At 46.1% G+C, this 18,252-nt stretch overlaps 1 protein-coding gene across 4 annotated transcripts in view; it reads right to left on the bottom strand.

The window, feature by feature from the left end:
• SLC16A7 (solute carrier family 16 member 7) overlaps window positions 1–8,894 on the bottom strand; it is a 107,248-nt gene extending 98,354 nt beyond the window's left edge. For 2 of the 4 annotated variants that reach the window (XM_088652249.1, XM_035126571.3), the window contains exon 1: window positions 6,489–8,894. The gene's annotated coding sequence lies outside the window, so the exon portion shown is untranslated. Of the gene's footprint in view, window positions 1–1,686; window positions 1,709–1,802; window positions 4,933–6,488 lie in introns of those variants that run through there. The other 2 variants (XM_035126573.3, XM_035126572.3) reach the window with 2 other exon arrangements.
• Window positions 8,895–18,252: the final 9,358 nt, after the last annotated feature.

Here is an 18,252-nt window from a genome sequence, read left to right as displayed (position 1 = left end):
CTGTAGCATCAGAACCACACAGCTGGGCTAGCTTTTACCAGTCCTACACTGCATAACCACTAGGGAAGGAAAAGTTCAATTTTGTTTGCATTCTAATGAAAAACTACTTATTCCACATTTCTCAAACCAATATGCAAACCAAAACCCAGCTGTGCTTTGAAATTCGCACTTCTCTGAAATTTGTGGTGTAGTTCTCCAAACAGAACCCATTGTGCTAGCAGAACTACTTTTTTTGATACCACCCATCGAATTCAGGTCAGAACCATAGCTTCTGATGAGCCAGATGTATTTCTAGAGGAAGCCCAGGAACTGCTTTAGTTAGTGTAGTTCCTTTTACTTAACGAAAATATATGGAAGGTGGACAGAAAGCAGTGCAGGGGGCCTCCACATGCCATAGGGCAGTAAACTGTCACTCCCTCTGTACATTGGAGACCTCCTAGCTGTTGGAATGAAGCCTACAATAGCCCTATCTGTGCTTATCGATTCCGAATTGCTAAAGCCACTCTAGATGACGTAATTTGCCAGCTGTAATGCTGCATTCTCCTCTCTGCCTAATCTTGGAATGGAACTTTCTGGTTTGCCTTCAACTACGCATACATTTCTTATCTTCTTCTTTCTTATCCCTAGACTAAATATTTAGTAGCCCTCTGTAAGACACCTCACCACCAATTCTCACTTTTGAGTTAGGAAAGGAGCCATCACTGGCGACACTAATGATTTCACTGTCTTTGACACACATTCCTATTCCTCTGGAAAATGAGAAGAAAAAGAGACAAGGGAGAGAGAGGAAAGATGAACATAACATAAGGAGATGGTGGAGGAGATACAAGACGGACAAGAGGGTGGGATAAGCAATGGCCCCCTCAATAGCTGCACATGCTCATTTCAAAGTCTACGCACAGGTATAGTTTGCCTAGCTGCTTAACCCAACATAAGCCTGCTATATGGCCTACTATAAAATAGGATGAGCTTCACGGGAAAGCCCCTATGATACAAAGCTTATCTTCCAGGAACAGAGATAATAAAGGCAGGAGAAGGAAAAGACAACACCGTGTTTTTACGAAGTGATACAGTACAATAAAGCAATGACGAGAGGACTGACAGGAGCCTCACAAACAGAAGCACAAATGTTACTTTTCAAAATATTGATACTCAGCTGGAATACTTGCTGTCATGTACACACACTAGCCATTTGTGGCACATTGAAAGTCTAAAGGAAAAAGGAAAAACCATTTCCCTTCCATATATAAACGCTTTTCTATATGATCCCCTGGAAGTGATTCTTATTTGCCTCAATGGTTGGCCAAGTAGCCTTCTATTATAAGCAGCTTGTTTCATCTTATTACGGTCTCCTACAATTCCACTGATACTACATATTTGATATTTTCCTCCAGGGCTGGGCTGTGCCCACCAGTACATGCTTGTGCATGTAAATGGGAGTCTTAAAAAGGAATATTAAAACATAGTCACTCAGAGGTAAATATCACTGACTTCAATGGAATTTACTTTCACATATGTGTTGTTAGGACTGAAATCCTAATGTCCAAAACATACACATGGCTGTGCTTTATCACTATCACACACAAGCTATTCTCTACGATTTACAAAATTTGCCACATTTGAAACTGCACCCAAAACAAAGAGCTAAAATTTGACTGGATCAATGCTGCTCAACACGGCACGTACCTTCTCCTTCAGTTCCGGAATGAGAACTTGCAGGAACACATGCAAACATAATGGGACAGGTAAAATGTGAGAATGTCCACCCCCACTCCATTCTTACTTTAATGTTCCATTAGTACCTTAGGCAATTGTCAGCATTTGGCATCTCGCTAAAGCTTCGTTTCTTGTGAGCTTACAACTGTAGCCTGCGAGTTTCCAAACTGTTGGGCAGAGAGCCCAAGTGCACTTGCATAAGAGTTTAGGTGCAGCCTTTGGAGACAACCCAAAAGGCCTTTTGCTCAAGAGAACTATATCATGGTTATTTCCCTGGGACTGTTGCGTCCCAGGACACAACATGGATTAGAAAAAAAGATTGTACATGTATAGCACAGCACTGGCCCTGAAAGCTCACATTTTTTTTTTCTTTTCTTTTTTAAGGGCAAGGTAGGCAGCAATTCAATAGCAAAAAAGATTTGTCATTTATGGACATGGTGACTTATGTATGTAGGTGTGGGTTTTTTGCGTCTTTTTTAATTGATTTTTTAATTTAAAAATGTATAAAGAATAAAAGTTACTCCTTAAGATTCGTCTAACACACATAGCATGCTAAATAACCAATTTGTAAATTAATCACTGTGAAGCAAAAGTCTGCAATGGCACATTCTTCTCCCCACATTTGAGTGCCTCTCTGCAAATCTGTTTTGGAATGTGGGGCTCAGAACACAGGAAACTCCAGGTGTGTGGACATCTATGCAGAGTCCATAATGCTCTACCTATTGTTGCACTGTGGGTTAAACCACTGAGCCTAGGGCAGGCCCGGCTCTAGGGGTAGTCTCGGTGGCGCGGGGCGCCAGGGCTGGCAGGAGGGCGCTGCGCGGCAAAGCCGCATGGAAGCCGTGCTGTGCGCTGCGCCCGCCCACCAGGGCGGGGGCGCCCGACCGGCTTGAGACGGCCCTGGCCTAGGGCTTGCCAGAATCGACTCTAAGTAAGAACCTGTAGTCTGAACTACTGAGCCTAGGGCTTGCTGATCAGAAGGTGGGCGGTTCAAATCCCCGTGACGGGGTGAGCTCCTGTTGCTTTGTCCCAGCTCCTGCCAATCTAGCAGTTCAAAAGCACGTCAAAGTGCAAGCAGATAAAAAGGTACCACTCCAGCGGGAAGGTAAATTCTGTTTCCGTGTGCTGCTCTGATTCGCCAGAAGTGGCTTTGTCATGCTGGCCACATGACCCGGAAGTTGTACGCCGGCTCCCTCGGCCAATAATGTGAGATGAGCGCCACAACCCCAGAGCCGTCCATGACTGGACCTAATGGTCAGGGGTCCCTTTACCTTTACTTAGTAGTAGCAGTAGCAGGGGGGCAAAAATTGCACTGGCTGTGGAGGCCACTGCATACATGGTTGTAGAACTGCAGAACTTGACTCCCCACCCCTAACAAGCTTTTCTTGGCATTTTCTCCACTAAAATGCATGACAAATGTGACAGGTCTTATTTTTAAGGATGTTTTCTATTCATTACCTTTATCATATGAAGCTTTCATGGATCATTAGACCATCTATCCTAGTATGAGCTACTTTGTCTGGTGACAAGGGTCACAGCCAGAGTTCTTTCACAAGTTTGCCAAATGGAGTTATTTAACAAGAGATGCCCTTGATTGTTAACTCAAGGGCTGCAACAAATTCAGATTTTTCTTTTAGAAGATCAGCCGACCTTTACCAAACAGACTAGATCACCTGTGTCTCTCCAATGTTAATTATATCATCCTTTTGTATTTTGCTGTGCATGGTTATGGTGCATTGTATGATTTTATTTCTGATCAAGTTCAATGGATACCAGGACCATTCAGCCCTTGAGGCTGCCCAAGGAATCAGGTGAGATTCATCAGCAGGTTTCACTAGAGGGTCTACTACAGGCAGGGCCAGACCTACTATTAGACAGTGTGAGGAAGCTGCCTCAGGAGGCAAATGCTAGGATGCTGCAGCAAGGTGTTAAGAGGAAAGAGCTCCATGTGATCTGCCTTGTGCCCCTAAGCTAGCCTGTTGTCTCAGGTTCAGCAAAGGATGCTGTCCATCACCACTGCTGAAGATGCAACAGCCAATCTGGAAGAATGGGAATGACTTCTCGTCCTCTGCCTCAGACAGCAAGATGACTTGGGACTCTTCTGACTGCAGGGATGGGGAACCTATGGCCCTGCAGATGTCACTGGACTCCAGCTCCCATCAGCCCCAGCCAGGATGACCAATGGCCAGGAATAATGGAGAGTGGAGTCTAATGGCATCTTAATGCACCGCTTATTGGCCATGGGTCCTGACGTAAAACAATGCAATTCAGATGGTTTTGAGAAAACATTTTCTGCTCCAAATACCATATCTATGTTGCTGTTTCTTTAAAGCCACTGTCTCAGAAACCATTCTGCTTAAATAAATGATTTCCTTATCAATAGCTCTTCTATTAAGGTTGTGTGGTTTAAGTTTGAGGAAAGGAAAAAGTGAAGTTGAAATGGAACTGGCTAAACTGGTTTGGTTAAATATTTCTATATTCAGAGCAAGATTGACCGCCCCCCACCCACCCAGTCCTGCCCAACTACTATATGATGCAATGCTTGTTTTTCATACTTTTGGAACAAAGCACTTCATTCACCTAGAAGTAGGCTCTAGTCCTGGAAAGGTTAAGTAACAATAAATGTATCACGTTTTTAAGGTGTCCTTAGACTCTTACTGGAGTCGACTCCTAAGGCCACCACTATACGGAGCCTTACATATAAGTCCCAGCAGCAAAGCCACTATGCTGTCCGTCCGCTATAAGCCAAGGCCTTTCTGACCTTGCAAATGAAATGAATTGAGGATCACACGCCTGTGACAAAACCCACCATCCTACGTTAGATTCCACCTTTATAGCTTGATCTATTTACTCAGAAGCAAGCCCCCTCCAGATCCGTGGAACCGATTTCCCTCCCCCCCCCCAAAAAAAGCGTGCGTCCTTGGACAGCTCCGGAGCTCTGCAGGGCGCGAAACGGGAACTGCTCGGCAAGGTCAAACTGCCCTGCGGAGGCACCAGCAATGAATGAGGAGGCTGCATCTGCGAGGAGCCTGGCGTGCCCTTCTCCGGCGTGCGGGCCGACGGCGGTGCCAGCAGCTGCTGTGCCGCACTCCACGTGGCCTGGCGCCCGCCAGAGCCAACCGGCTGCAGCTTGCCGGCCAAGCCCCCTCTCTCGTGACGTCCGCATCGCTCCCTTCGCCGACGGATCGAATTCTCGCTTCCTCCATCCCCCTCGCAACCCTTTCTGGCAGCCGCGCGCGCGCCTCCCATTGGCCGCCGCCGAGGTGGGGCCATGGAAACCAGGAGACGCGCTGCGCAAAGGAAAGTCATCCACGCGCGCCCCAGCCCGCCTCTGACGCGCCGCTTCCCCGCCCATCGCGAAGAGCATCATCCGACTCCAGGCGCCTGACACTTGGAGGATTTGACTAGCAAGAAGCAGGGAGGGAGGGGGTAGAGAAAGAAAATCCAGCCCCACGCAGACCTGCCTGCCCAGAAATACACCGCCTGATCCTAGCCACCCCGAGTCCCCTCGCAGGGCGGAGGCGGAGGCAAGGGCCGCGCTGGGCAATGAGCTCCAGAAGGAGACCCGCGCGCGCACGCGAGCGATGCCGCCGCCCCCGCCTTAGCCACCTCCTCCTGCTGCGGCAGCGCAGACACAAAGGCGCACCACCGACGTAGCGGCACGCGTTTTGCCTACCTACCCACCCATCAACCCGTAGCTCTTGCAAGCCACGGTGCCCGGTCCAGGCAAGCAGTTCCTTCCTTCTCCACCGTGCCACCCACCCCACTCAAAATGGCTCCTTTGGGTTGGGGGGGGGGAAATAAAGAAGAGCCCCTCTCCGAAAAGCACCAGAGCTGCAGGCGTGCGTTTTCTGCTAGCTAAAGGACTAGAGGGACTGGAACCGGGGAGCAACGTGATTGGGGGGGGGGGGTCGGTTGTGTTCGGGCGCGCACCCGCAACGTGGTGCAGGGGTGCCAACTTGAATAAAATGTTGTTGAGGGCCCTCAGGTAAGCCCCAGGCCACATGACGGCGCGGCGCGCGCGCGCATCATGGCAATGCCCATCCACTTTGGGAGCGGCCTCTCCAATAAATTATGTTGGCTCCTATGTTTTCGGGTGGGTGGGGGCTTGCGTGGGAGTGACTCTAATACCGTTGTCCGGATGGGCATCTGTCACTCGGGTCTACGTGGGTGAGTGCCATTGCTCGCTCGCTCTCCACGGGGTACATCTCTGGAGGTCACTGATCGGACGGGGACAGGCAGGGAGGCGAGCTCCGACCGCGCTCCCCATCCATCTGTCCCTAAGGCCGGCGGCGGCCAAGCCAATTCTCATCAACGGGTGGGGGGGGGGTGGGAAGACATCGTGTTCTGCTTGCAACTCAGCGCTGCTCCTTTGACGGCGGACGCCGTTCATAGTGTGGCTCTCCCGCCCACCCCGCGCCCCTCGCGCCTGCTCTGCCCGCTTCCCCCGTGTGTGGTGCATCATCGACAGTGTGATCCACTCGTACTTGGGCACCTCGCATACCCAAAGCCAACGCAATCGCGGCGGCGGCAGCAGCAGCAGCAGACCAGGCGCTCTTCTCGTTGCTTAAGCGACACCATTCCTACACAGTCAGCAACACACTCGGGCGGCAGAAGCAGGGACATTCAAACACGAAGCGGCGGAGACAACGGGGCTGGAACAGGCGGCGGCCAGCCTGCAGCCCCCTTCTGCCTAGAAACCCGGCCGCCCTGCCCATCTATTTTGTTAATTAAAAAAAAAAGATGAACTGGATGGGTCCGTTTTACTTTACCTGGCTTGGTCTCCCTCTCTGTGTGTGTCTAGTTTGGGTGGGCTGGTCCTAATCTTCCAGCTGCCGCCGCCGCCGGTTCCTGCTCGCTGCCACTGGCTGAATGGGGCGATATTTATTTATTTCCCCATGACGTGGCCTGCAGAGGCCGCCGCGAAAGAAAAGAGGCGGCACGGAAGACGCGGGGCCTTTTGTGCGCCGCGGCCGCCTCGGGCTGGAGTCGCTCGGAGGCCGCGCGCGGGCTGAGGAAGAAAGAGGAGGAGGCTCGCCGTCCCTCTCCGCGACCTGCCCCTGCCCGCTTTTTGTTGCCGCGCCGAGGGGGACTGGTGTCAAGGGCAGCCGGGGAGGCTCGACGAGGAGCCGCCGCCGCCTTCGCCAAGTGGGGCGGAGGCTGCCGGGCGGCGGGGAGGCGCCTGGTGCCTGAGCCGCAGCATCTCCAAGGCTCCCGGCGGCGGGAGAGGAGAAGGGGCAAGGCGAGGAGGACGCGGCTGGCAAGGCAGGGCCCGGCGGCACGCCAGCGGCCGAGTGGGGCCGATCCATGAGCGCGCCTAAGGACACTGAGCTACGCCTTGAATGGTTTGGGTGTGGGTATTTGGGGGGCACACAAATTGCCCCATAACTAGATCAGGATCGTAGGGACGGGATGTGGGGGGCAGCCATTTGGCCACGCCCTGGATCCTCGGCCACGCATCCAGGCAGGGGTGCTAACTTGAATTAAATATTGGGGTGGGGCAGGGTTTGCAGGGAAGCCTTTGACTGGACTTAACCGTCCAGGGGTCCTTTACCTTTAGCTTACCCCACATGACAGGGCACACACGCCCACTATTTGAATGACAATGGCCATCAACTTGGGGGAGGGGTGCATGGGTGTAGCCAGGATTTTTAAAATTTGTTTGTTTGTTTGAATTTATATACTGCCCTATACCCAGAGGTCTCAGGGTAGTTCACAGAAAAGATCACAATATATACAAATAAAATAAGAACAAACAAACACACACACACACACACACAGAGCCACATTTTAAAAGGGTATAGGCAGGGCCGTCTCAAGCATGTTGGGCGCTGTGGTGCAGAAATCGCTCCAGCGCCCCCGCCCTGGTGGGCGGGCACAACGCCTTCCTGCCGGCCCCGCACCACCCAACCTACCCCTAGAGCCAGCCCTGAGTATAGGATGTCAATCAGGTCAACCAAAGGCCTGGTTAAAAGAATGTTTTTGCCTGGTGCCTAAAGGTGTAGCCTATAATGAAGATGCCAGGCGAGCTTTCCTGGGGAAAGCATTCTACAGACGGGGAGCCACTGCAGAGAAGGCCCGTTCTCCTGTCGCCACCCTCCAGACCTCTTGAGGAGGCACATGAAGGAGGGCCTCAGAAGATGATCTCAAGGTCTGGGTAGGTTCACATGGGAAGAGGCAGCCCTTGAGGTATTACGGGTGTGTACCTTGAGGTACAAGGGCACGACAGAGGACGAGATGGTTGGACAGTGTTCTTGAAGCTACGAACATGAGTTTGACCAAACTGCGGGAGGCAGTGGAAGACAGGAGTGCCTGGCGTGCTATGGTCCATGGGGTCACGAAGAGTCCGACACGACTAAACGACTAAACAACAACACCTTGAGTTATTGTTAGGGAGCAGAACCGAATTATCTGCAATGTGATTGGTCAGTTAAGTATTTTTTTATTTACTTGATTGGGGGTGGCAGCTGCCTCCCCTGCCCACGGAGGTCCAGCACTCAAATATGTTTTTTGGGGGGGCTACCTCGGCCCCTAGGAGTTGGCTCCTGTGCCTCCAAGTGGCATCAGGCGCAAATGCCCCATTGAAGTGAATGGTAGTGCCCACTACCACCAGTACAAAGTGTAGCAGCTGAGCAGCACCAACCAGTGATTTCCTCTTCTTTCCTCCCTGGGGCACCCTTATTCTGGACACCCAAGTCAGGGAGAATTGGTTCCATGGTGCTCCCTTTTGGAGAGATCAAAGACAGCTGCTTTGGCCTCCTTGCTCACTGGCACGGGAAGAGCATCCCACCTCATTCCCTACTACTACAGCACAACAAAACTGTGTAAACACCCTGCAAGCAAAGCAGGATGAGAGCAGTCTTATAACTACCCCATAAACTAATCAGAAGAAAAGATCAATAAAGACCAGCAAATCAGGGTGAATGCTAAATAAACAGGTGGTCTGGAGGAGCCCTCAGAGCTGTTTCCCCTCCTTTTCTCCTTTATCTCAAACCCATGTGGAATGGATTGGACGTTTTGTTTGAAAATAGTTCTCTGCTTTCCATTCACAGTGACACAGTCCCAGGGATACCTGTTAATAGTTGGGAATGCACATTACATATTATTATTATTGATTGATTTATAGCCCACCTTTTTCCTTTACAGAACTCAAAGCAGCTTACAGATAAAAACAAGAATCGCTTAAAAACAGAAATAAACAATAATTTAATAAACAATGAAACAGTAGAATTGAAACTATATACATATATAAAATCAGTTTGAAACATACACATAATTACAATCAGCACAGTTCCAGACCTTTCATTTAAAGCAGCCAATTCCCACAAGCCTGTTGGAAGAAGATCTTCACCTGTTGGCAGAACTACAGCTCCCAACACCCTTGAAAACTAGTTATTCTTTGGTGGGGTGCTATAAACATATGGTGTGTACGCAGCCAGAGACTCAGGCTGCAACCCTATGCACGCTTTCCTGGGAGTAAGCCCCACTGAACAGGAGAGAATGTGCTTCCGAGTGAATTTGTGTAGGATTCTGCTGCCAATGACATGGATCCTAAGTTTGTTTACTCGGAAGGAATTCTCCCTGAATTCAATGGGACTTTTGAAGAAGCATGTGCATGATGAATACCTTCTTGCATTCTGGAGATTACATTTCTGAAAGGCAAACCATACTTGCAAGAATCCACCTAGTAAGACCTATCGATTTTTCTTATGGTCTAAAAGAGACAATTATTTGATGCAGACCTTCAAGCAAGATGGTATTGCAGGTATATCAGTTTGGTGCTGGCACCTAACAACTTTGGGATTTGTTTCATACCTGCTATTCCATGTGGCTGATCAGGGCATTAATAGGTCAGCACAGGTAGCCCAGTCTAAATAGGACTGGCCAGGCAACGTGCAAAACTACAAATCTTTATGTTTCTTTTTCTGCTGCTACTTTCTGTGCTTGCCCAATGCTAAACAAATCTGAGCTGTTTGGATGTAGCACTTACACTGATTTAACCCAGTTTGCTTATATAATGATCAGTTTGATACATAGTGATTATTTGAACGTTGTTTTAAGCATTCTTTTATTTACCATTTCTTATTTTGTTATAATCCATGTCAATACAATAAAATACACATAATCCTAGAACTGCAGAGTTGAAAGGGACCACAAGGGTAATCTAGTCCAACCGCCTGCAATGCAACAATCTTTCGCCCAGTGTAGGGCTTGAACCCACGACCTTGAGATTAAGAGTCTCATGCTGTATTGTCTGAGCAAGGGTCTGTTTCATAGCTACATTTAGCTTTCTCTTTTTCTGTATGAGCAACTGGGGTTCTTGCACAGATTTAATGTGCACATGTCAAACTAAGCATGTGAGTTATGTTTGGTCACTGGATTTCCATGATTCCACTGGGCTCTGTTCAGAATCAGACCTAATCTGGCCATTTCCTAGATGCCAGCTGTGCCCTACAGATAGTTATCACCTATTCTCTGTCTCGGAGTTAAACTTAATAACCAGTATACCTGAAGGAGCGTCTCCACCCCTATCGTTCAGCTCCAAGGGTCTTCTGGCGGTTCCCTCACTGTGAGAAGCAAGGTTACAGGGAACCAGGCAAAGGGCCTTCTCAGTAGTGGCGCCCGCCCTGTGGAACACCCTCCCATCAGATGTCAAGGAAATAAACAACTATATGACACTTTGAAGACTGTTTAGGGAAGTTTTTTAATGTTTGGTGTTTTATTGTATTTTTAATATTCTGTTGGGAGCCGCTGACTTTTAGAAGACATCTGAAGGCAGCCCTGTTTAGGGAAGCTTTTAATACTGGTATTTTAATATTCTGCTGGAAGCTGTCCAGATGGCTGGGGAAACCCAGCCAGATGGGTGGGGTATAATTAATTAATAAAATTATTATTATTATTATTATTATTATTATTTAATAAGGTGGGGCAACAGGAAGTGTTAAAAGCTCCATCATTCAGGAATCAGGGTTACACTTTCCATGATTTCCAGGGTCTTTTCGCACTGCTGTGCATTCTTGCAGCAGCATTCAGAAATACATGGGAAATATTGACTGTGATTCACTTTGCCTCTGGATCCCACCTCACATGTTAGGGGCCATAACTAGAATCTAATGGAGGGCCTATAACTATTGTGCCTGCCGACGGTCCATGCATTCTGATCTTCCTCACAAAAAGGTGATGTACAAAAGTCGTGTTGAGAATTGAAACTGCCTTTGTCGGTGTACAAGCCCCCTGCAATGTGTCATTGTAAGCAGATGCTTGGAGTCACCTGATGGTAAGGTTATTTCACGGCTCGAATCAATCGGCTAGATCCCTATGTTGTATCGGTGCCATCCCACTGATGCCAATGAGGTAGCAATTGTAACTAAGAATGGAAGTTGGCACAGTTTTTCCACAGAGCTGTTGCTTATGTCCCAAAGTCATACACCGCAGATGGCATGACAAGCATTGGCAGCTGTTTTCCATGGAACAGCTAGCCGTGCACAGTGTATCTCTCTGCAGAAAACGAATGACAAGAACCACAGATAGTTCTTGGAAAACAGAAAACATGGATACTTGATCTAGACAGAAGGGGTCAAGGTTAAGTGCCATGTTACATCCTTTAACCCAAACAGGGCAGAGCGTATACAGTAATGGAAACCATAAAGCGGAACTGTGTTTTGTTTTTAATGGTGGTGTTTTGGAAAGAATTCTTGCTAGTTCCTCTTTTTTAGATCTGTAACCAATTTCCAGCAGCACCACTGCATAGGTCAGCCTGGGGAGAGGACAAGCATGTCACAGAAATACATTGCCCTTTCCAATGTGATGGCGTTAATTTATGAAAGCTTCACAGCTCTGAAACTCCGGCATCAACATCTCTAACCATATTTTGCCCACTTATGTTAATGCTGATAGAAGCAATCAGTTTTTAGTAGGAACATTGTGTCATTCCACCACTGTGGCATATCATACACCTGACAACTGCCCTGGAAAAACCGGGACACCCTGTTTTCTCCCCATGAGAGCATGATTGTCATTTTGGGCTCCTTGCTCTTGCATGGATTTGGTCCAGGATCTCACCCTGAAATGCTTTTTCGGGTCCCTGATCTCGCACGGCACCCCAAAATGCACATTTTGGGGCACTGTGCCCAGACAAGTGCCTTTTCTGGGTCTGTGACCTTGCACAGGTCATATGACTCACAAGGGATTGGGGGCCAGGAAGGGGGTGTCCCAGATTTGGGCTGCATCATGATCTCATAGTTTGTTTCAGAAGTGCCCTTGCATCGCAGTGGGTTGAACTAGAACCCCTTGGATCCCTTCTTTCTCTACAATTCTAAGATTCTGCAATATGCCAGTGTTCAATCCTTAGTATTTGTAACAGCTGTGGATTAGCTAAGGGGAAAGCCTAGGCCCTAGACCAAGCAGAGAGCACTAAACTGGAGTTTTTAAAAAGGAAAGCCTTTCTCTGGCTCAGTTTCTTTAAATGCAAAGGGAACTTCCAGTATGTCAGCATATGGGAAAATGCAGTGCCCAGAGCTGAGCACTACCCTTCAGGCTGATGTGAATCTCAGTGGAATGCGGCTACACAAGTGTCATCATGCATGTCTCCTAGATATATTCTTTTGTAATGATAGGCATCAGATTGGCTGTGCTGTGGTGTACGGTATTTACATGTAAATTGAAGTCAAGTACAAAGTGTATTATAAACTTTTGCTCATGCACAATGCCAAGCCAAATCAAGTGGCTGCTCCAGACCCTGGATGCTGGAAAGTGGTGAGGCTTTTTGAAATCCTTGCTCCCTGGAATTTGGCTGGTGCCCAATGTAATGGCATTCAGTCACCAGCTCAAAACATGGTTCATTATCCAGGCTATTGAGAATGGTTGCTGATGATTAGTAATTGCTGTAATTTTGCTTTTCTTGCCCCCCCCCCAATTTTATAAATGCGCCGCAAACCCAGAAGTGAGTGTTCCGGTTTGCAAATGTTCTTTTGGAAGCCAAACGTCCAGCGGCGCTTCTGCGGCTTCCAATTGGAAGCTCCTTCAGCCAATCGGAAGCCGTGCCTTGGAAGTCAAAAGTTTTGGAAGTTGAATGGACTTTCAGAACGGCTTCCGTTCAGCTTCCAAGGTATGGCTGTACAACTATTTTATAAATTACATTTTGCTGCTACCTGCACTGAGTAAGATCCCAAGAGGAAGGATGGAACACGGACACAGACACACACAAACATCACACACACACACACATACACACACGTGTACTCCCAACAGGAGTTACATTCCAGGGGGCCCACACGCATAAGTGAAGTCACGTAAAGGGGGCACCCTCAAAACATCCTTTAAATGCCTTCTCCGCTGCTCTCTCCAATCCACACCAAAAATACCATATCCAAAAATTTCCACAACTAGACTTGAAGCTCTGGGGCCAGCAGGAGGCTAGAGGATGCATAGGAAAGCAGCTGTGCTACCCCACATGCCAACTGTTAGGTGGGGAGGCAGAGCAGCCTAAACAAAGCCCCACTCTGCCTCTGCTCTCTTCAGGGCTTCAAGGTCTCCTCACAAGCCACAAGGACTCTCCAGCTGTCTCCCACCATTGAATTGAATTATTTACTTATTTCCTGGCATCATGAATATACACAGTCATGCATGAGTCCATTGTGCGTAAGTGGAGGGACACCTGTATGTATATATGATTTAAATAAATTATAAATCAATAATCTTTAACATTCCAAAATTTAAAATCATCAAACAATAGTTATTAAATTTAACATCCACGAGATTACCTGAATGCAGAGCCCTCACCATCAACAAATGCAAGGTGGTGGGAACGTAGCCCTCATGAAATTTATCAGTAACTTTTTTTAAACATTGATTGGTATCATTGGATATCCTTCCCTAAAATCTCAGGTGTGCTTTCTACCTTCCTAGGTTTCTACAGCATATTTATTGATGTGGGCCAAGGGAGAAGAATATTTTTTCAGTCTGAGGGCTCTTTTTTTTCCATGGGAAACTTTCCAGCGGTCCCATGTAGTGGTAGAAAGGACAAGAAGCAACTAGCAGGTGGATAATAATAATAATAATAATAATAATAATAATAATAATAATAATAATAATTATTATTTATAACCCACCCATCTGGCTTGGTTTCCCCAGCCACTCTGGGCGGCTTCCAGCAGAATATTAAAATACAATGATTCATCCAGTATTAAAAGCTTCCCTAAACAGGGCTGCCTTCAGATGTCTTCTAAAAGTCCGATAGTTGTTTATTTCTTTGACATCTGATGGGAGGGCGTTCCACAGGTGGAGCAAGGAATTTGACTCATCTTTGTTCAATACACTACATTCCAACCACTCAAAACTAAGAGGTTTCTAAGTCCCTCTTCCCAATCTTTCCACCCAGGAAAACAGAGGCAGCGTGACAGTTCAAGGACACATTCCAGTGATGCAAAAGTATTTAAGAACATGAAGCAGGTGAAGATGTGTGGCCTGGAGAAACTCACAAAACCATATTAGAGATGCTGGCAAGCTACATGTGACCTCTGGGTCTGATGTTCCCCACTCTTGATGTGCAGAGTTCCTTTTGCATTGCCAGAGAAGTGTTCATCTTGGACAAGCCTCACTTTATCTATTTTCAAACTTCTCTCGCCCAAATCACCCATTCCCACTCAATCCAGAGCGTTTTGCTGATTCGTTACTTTTTACTAGATAGAATGAGGCCTTCACTCTCACTCCTGTCACTTTGACATGGCAGTATGATCATTATTCCCTGATAACAAATACGATTCTAACAAAATGACCTTGCCCAGGATCATGTTTCTCTCAAATATCATTCAGTTGTGAAATGGGGAGTAAGTGAAAAGATTTGACCCAAATCTTTTGGAGATGCAGAGTTTAAGGCTCTGACAAGTAGGTGGACCAGATTTTAGAAACAAAGGAAGATGGTTTTGACAAAATCAGTCCGTATCACTATTATTTGGCAGTGTTGTAGAATTAAACCCCATTCGAACATTCTAAGAGTAGTATGTGAAAATGAAGCCATGTAGAAGTTTCCCCATCAGTGACCCTTTCCTGGGAAGTGGCTCTTTCCACAAATCTAGTGATTCCCCCCCCCCCAGCTGTACCATTGCAAGCTACTGAAAAGCAAGGTACAACACCTTCAGGTATTACGCTATGCTTTGCAAATGTGGCAAATTATTTGCAGATAAAGACTCCTTCTCTATCTTGTCCACCCATGTCAGTTTATTCGTACAATTTTCTTTGACTCCAAGAGACTTTAGTATGTTTATTCCCTTTCATATATTCCTGACCACAATCTCCCATGATATCCTTGATGTGAACCTGGTAAAATGTGGGCTGGATTCTGCCACTGTTAGATGGATCAGCTTGTTGAGCAACCATCCCCCAAAGTGCTCATTAATGGTTCTGTATCAACCTGGTCCGTGCTTTATAAATGACTTGGACAACAAAGCCGAGAGGGGGCTGCTTATCAAATGTGCAGATGATGTGAAGTTGAGAGGTGCGTAGCTAGTACCATAAAAGACAAGATCGAGATCTCAACAGTTTGGACCTCTGCGCTGAAACCAACAAGATGAATTTGAGATAAATAGAAAGTTCTGCATTTAGGTATCACAAGTCAAAGGCAAAAATTTAGGATGGGTGAAGTCTGCCTTGCCAGCTGTTGGAGTGTTGCCTACTGAACAAAAATGGGTCACATCTCTTGCTTCACCCACTCATTGACTCTTGTCACACCACCCACCCACATCTTTTGCATCTTTCCTTGTCTTCCATTGACTTAAGGTTTGCCGTAATGTAGCCCTTGGGTCGAAAAAAGATTCTCCACCCCTGCTCTACATCAATAATGATACATTAGGAACCTAGTAAGGCACACTTCAGATTTTATGGAAGGATGACCATAAAAGTTACTGATGAATTTCTTCCTGCAAGAGGACTACATTCCCACCACCTTGCCAATGTTGTTCATTTGTGTTTGGCACAGGTATAGCATAAACTATTTTCCGCATCAGGAGGTAAACACATTTTCTTCACCCTGCATGCTAAAACTATAATTTGTTGGCTATAATCTTCATCAAATCTTCATCAAATGCTTAGCTAACCACAGATGGTTCTAATTGTTTTGCAGGATATATTGGCTCAAGTCGCCAGACACCAGTGAAATCCATATTTTCCTGATTGACTCCAATAGTCGATGTTGTTGGCCTCTGAAAGGAAAGAACTGATTGGATTTTATTTTATACCTACTTTTTATTATTAATTTCTTTGAATAAGCAGTTTCTGCTTAATATGGCAGATTTACAAGGAAGGCAATGTATTGTTAAGCAAAATCAACGTGAAATTGTGTAGTGCTGCTGCTGATCAGCTAAATCATATCTAATAAAATCTGGCATGATTTAAGTAGGCTACATTAAATTTTACATAGTTTGAGCTCTGGTCATTTGACACCACCACCCATTTCTATAGAAAGCCTAAAGAAAACCTTTGGCGATCAGAAACAATAATGCATCCTCTTTTATATGCAAAGTAATCAATTTATTGGGAATACATCTGGGACTCTCACAGCTTCCATACTTCAAATAGTCATCCTCCAACTCGGGGAAGATGAGACGGATGGGGGCAGAGCTAATAGCTCACACACACACACACACACCAGCCCTCCTCTCATGTTCATCGACCCCCGTTTCCAAAATGCAACACCCACAGCCCGGTGTCTTCATACTTGTGGTTTACTTTTCATAGAAGGGAAAGAGGGATTCAACATGAGCCTTCTCTTTTGACATCATAATACTTTTGCAGGATTGGTGTGGTTTTCTGGCTGCAGCAACATCTGTGCTGCTTCCAAAAATTTAGAAATGTTGGAAAAGAAAGGTCACATTTATTCACCTAGTTCAGCAATAGGCAATAACTGGGTTCAAGAATGGAAAGTTGTTCTGATGGCTTCAGAAGTTGTATAGCATAGGGATATGGACAGCACATAGAGAGGTGTGCATGTTGCCCTCTTTAGGTGTTCTGGAAACAGGGTGAAAACAACACACAGTCACCCTCTATCAGCTGGAGGGTGACTGTGTGAAGTGGGGAGCATTCCTACACCTGGTCAGGCTACTTCTGCCATGTAAGTTTGAGTACAATGTTTTCAATGTGTGCCTGACTTAGAGAACCCTCATCTGTACATAAGAGAAGAAATGAAACGAAAGAGGGTTTGTTTTTGTGTGTTTTTTGCCTACGTTAAACTTTCTGCTTCCTTCGGCAGAAACAAACATTGGACCCCAGTTTGACTATGAAAGCATTTTTCCCCCTTCTGCATAGAAGTGAAGATGCTGTCTCGCGGCTAAATTAATCACTGCAGAGTTCCCATTCGGCCAGATGTTTCCTGTCCTATTCATCTAGCAAGAGGAGCCTGTTTGTACGCACTGCCTGCTCCTGGTGATTTCTTGCAGGTACGCACACCGAAGGCTTATCAACCATATAGCAGCAGACACTCTGTTACAAATTATTCCCTTCACATTGTTCTTTTTTGGATTTAATTGTTTGCATTGCTTTAACTGCTTTTTTTTTACATTCAGACAACAGGAAGGGGATAAAACAGGGTTGGAACAAAAGTTAATAAAACATACATTACACAGCTTGGCTTAAGCAGCACTTGTTTGGGTCATTCCCTGCAGGGGTTAACCCCAGATGTTGTTGGGACCCAGTTCCCTTCATGCCTGGACGCTGCCTAGGAATAGACAAGTCCGTCAATTTCAGCTTCTCTCCATTTCTCAACTTTCCAATCTTAAATCCAGTTCTCCACATTTTTACAGCAATTTGCAGATTATATATATATATCACACACACCAGCATTCATTGGTACTTTAGTTCAAAATTCTCCCTATGAATGCAGTTTTGTGTGCAGATTTGACTAACATACACATTTCCGCAAGCATTTCCCTCCAATATGGTTCACTAATAGATGCATTTTTCTGCACATTGCTCAGTGTTTGATTATTTATGTATCTCACGTTTTATTCATTAAAGTGTATACACTGCTTGATTGTAAAAAACCTCAAAATGGTTTACAAAAAAGAATAATACAAACATAGAGCTGGTATGGACACCAATGGTCATCTAATCCAACTCTCTGCAATGCAGGATTCTCATCAATGACAGTACTAGAAAGCACCAGATTGTCTAAATATTACTTTGGGGGGAAAGCTAGCATTGTCAGAGGATAATATTATTTAAAGTTACCCACCCACTACATGGAATTTGACAACTGGTCAATGTAAATGGATTCTTTGCGCCCTCACTATGGCTAAAAGACTGATATTGATCCACTGGGAAGATAGATCTATGCCCCCCCCCTTTAATCAATGGGTAAAAGACATGACAAGTCTTGCATCAAATGAACTTATAGGTATCGACTGTGTATGGACAAATATGATAACTGGAAAGCATTTATAAAAAAATATAGGTTATAAATAAATGTATATGTATTAGAATAATAATTTCATTTATATATCTTTGTCTTAGACAAATATGTATAGAATTGTAGTGGTTTTTTAT

This window comes from Zootoca vivipara, chromosome 9, assembly GCF_965207765.1.
Source record: "Zootoca vivipara chromosome 9, rZooViv2.hap1.1, whole genome shotgun sequence".
NCBI lineage: Eukaryota > Metazoa > Chordata > Lepidosauria > Squamata > Lacertidae > Zootoca > Zootoca vivipara.
This window is presented reverse-complemented; position numbering and strand designations above follow the sequence as displayed.